The sequence below is a fragment of the Dama dama genome, chromosome 20, assembly GCF_033118175.1.
Source record: "Dama dama isolate Ldn47 chromosome 20, ASM3311817v1, whole genome shotgun sequence".
Classification (NCBI taxonomy): Eukaryota; Metazoa; Chordata; class Mammalia; order Artiodactyla; family Cervidae; genus Dama; species Dama dama.
In genome coordinates, this window is record NC_083700.1 from 63,376,812 (window position 1) to 63,380,328 (window position 3,517).

Genomic DNA, 3,517 nt, shown 5'->3' on the forward strand with positions numbered 1-3,517 from the left:
ATCTCCTCAAAAGACTGGGAATTGTTCCAGATTGAAGAAGCAACATGCATGAAGGACAGTAAAGCAGAAAACTAGTGAAATAGGGCCTGAAAACAGACAAGAGAAGCAGCTCATTATTACAAGCACTTAGAGGCCAGGTCAGGGGAGTGTGGAGAGGAAAGCAAATCCCAAGTGATGAGGGCTGCACAGGACATGCTAATCAATTTCATTTTCCATCATGAGGGATACAGGAAACTATTAGAGGGTTTTAAGACAAAGGATGATATGTTCAGATTAAACTTTAGAAAGCTCATCCCCACAGAAGTTCTGAGAAAGGGTTTGTAGAATGAGAGGGGATCAGAAGAAGACGCTTCTGATTCTGGTTCATTGACTACATCTACTTCTGTTTCATTGATTATGCTAAAGCTTCTGAATGTGTGGATCACAACAAACTGTGGGAAATTCTTAAAGAGATGGGAATACTAAACCACCTTCCCTGTCTCCTGAGAAACCAATATGCAGGTCCAGAAGCAAAAGTTAGAACCAGATATGGAACAATGGACTGGTTCCAAATTGGAAAAGGAGTACATCAAGGCTGTATATTGTCACCCTGCTTATTTAACTTGTATGCAGAGTACATTATGCGAAATGCTGGGCTGGATGAAGCACAAGCTGGAATTAAGATCACCGGGAGAAATATCAATAACCTCAAATATGCAGATGACACCACCCTTATGGCAGAAAGCAAAGAGGAATTAAAGAGCCACTTGATAAGGGTGAAAGAGGAGAGTGGAAAAGCTGGCTTAAAACTCAGCATTCACAAAATGAAGATCATGACATCCAGTACCATCACTTCATGGCAAATAGATGGGGAAACAATGGAAACAGTGACAAACTTTATTTTCTTGAGCTACAAAATCACTGTAGATGGTGACTGCAGCCATAAAATTAAAAGACATTTGTCCTTTGGAAGGAAGCAATGACAAACCTAGACAACATATTACAAAGCAGAGACAATACTTTGCCAACAAAGGTCTGTATGCATGTGAGAGCTGGACAATAAAAAAGACTGAGCACCAAAGAACTGATGCCTTCAAACTGTGGTGCTGGAGAAGACTCTTGAGAGTCCCTTGGACGGCATGGAAATTAAATCAGTCAATCTTAAAGTAAATAAACCCTGAATATTCACTGGAAGAACTGATGCTGAAGCTGAAACTCCAATACTTTGCCCACCTGATGGGAAGAGCCGACTCATTGGAAAAGACCCCGATGCTGGGAAAGACTGAAGGCAGGAGGATAAGGAGACAATAGAGGATGTGTTGTTTGGATGGCATCACTGATTCAAAGGACATGAGTTTGAGCAAACTCCGGGAGATAGTGAAGGACAGGGAAGCTTATGCACGTGCTGCAGTCCCTCGGGTCACAAAGAGCTGAACACAACTGAGCGACTGAACAACGGCAACAAAGGGATTGTGGATGAACACAGGGAAACAGGGAAAGATGAAAGTGTTTAAAGCAGAGTGACTATGTGAATGGTGATGACAGTTCGAGAAATTCATGCAAAGTATCAACAAAACTAAGGATCTATCTCCTCCTGTCACTTTTAGGTCACTTTTATCTTTCTGTTTCAGTTTGTGATTATGCACTTTGATAGGTTAAGAGGAACTTTCAGTGCAAGAACTTCTTACTTTGCTGTCAGTGTATCACTTTTGACTGAAAACGTAAACATAGGCCATCCGGTGAACTGTCATGTCCCTGCCTCACTCTACATGGAGTAGGTAAAAGTCAGCTGATGCAAGAATGATTTCATTGTTGGAAAATGTGAATCTCATCTAGACAAGATTTATTAAAGAGGGTGGAAAAAAATGTGAAATATCTCAAAGCTAAATATTTCACTTATGGGTGAAATCCTAGTTCACTGCTGTCAGCATTATTAAGTAAAAATTGTCATTAAACTGACACTTCTTACAAGCTGTAAATTGAGAATAATTATGTAATAACTCTAATAATCTTTACTAACATTTGTGAGGATTTTATCACTTACAAAATATTTCCTAATCCATTATCTCATCATGAGAAACTTTTCTTATGATATAAATATCTTCTATGTGGTATTAACAATATATTTTTTATAAAGTTGAGAGATCACTCAAACTTTCTACATATGGGTTAGCAAAGCTGTGCTCTTTCCAAAACATATTCTCTGTTGAATGTAGCCAGCCACATCCTTACAGGAATTCATCTGTTTGAACATATTACCCTTTAATTGAAAATCTCTTCATTGGCTTCCCATAAAAACCTCTATTGATTCTAAAGTTTTGTTTCTTACTTATAAGGCACTTAATAGTCATAGACTAATATGTGTGCAGGATCTATTGTCTCTGTATGTCCCTTGTTGCCAATTGAGGTCACGATGAGCAGGCTATTTAGTTTTTCCAAAGCATAAACTCAAATCCCTTGAAGCTGAGGCTTTTAGAAAATATGTTCCCTGTTCGTGGAATGTACTTGCAATTTCAATTTGTTATAGTCCATCTGTCAGCATGCAAAAAAGAAACAGTTGTGTTTGGTTACATCTCAAAATGCTCAAGATATTATTTTTGGCTGTCATATCTCCTATCTTAGAAGGTACATGTGTATCTTTAATGAAGTAGACTGATAAGCTTTATCCAGACTATTCAGCATAAAGCTTATCATTTTCTTGGTCCATATATGTACATCACATTTCCTTCTACCATGATTTCCTATTGAAGATATACATGGGTTTTTCTGGCATTTGGATTCTAATAGATCAAATACAAAAACACATTTAAAGACAATGTAAATTCTCTACTCCCATTCACTTCAGGTTCTCAGGGGGAAAAAAAGAAAGAATTGTGGGTCATCCAGTTAGTTTTAAAATTAAAAAATTAGAATCATAGAAGAAAATGTAAATTGTATACAATAGTGAAATTGATATATCTTAAATAAAAAATAAATAAATTGAGACAAACCTTTCTCACAGAAGATTTCCAAATAAATCTATTAGATATTGTTCTTTTCAGAAATTAGTGCTTGATTCTCTTCTACTTGAGTGTGGGCTGAAAGGGTCACTTACTTTCAAGGATTAAGTATGAAAGGAGGAAACGAAAGTGGAGGCATCTGGAGAACATTAATTTCATCAAGGTTAACATCACCAAGAATATGTCATTGATATCACGTAACCTCTAATATGATGCATTAAGAAGATCACTACATCCCTGTGGTATTCTTGTCTAAACCCTCTAACTCCAATCTAAGCATGAAAAAAAATCATCAGACCAATCAAAATTCAAGGATATTCCACATTACACCTAACTACTTCCCTTCAAAATGAACAATGTTGTTTGAAATAAAGACATAGGAATTGTCAGAGACCAGAGGAGAATAGACACAATGATTAAATGCAATGTGGTGTCCTAGAATTGGATTGGAATCTAGGGGAAAAAAAAAAAAAGATATTCATGAAGAAATTAGTGAAACCTTCAGTTAATAGTAATTCATCTATATAAATTTCTTTGCT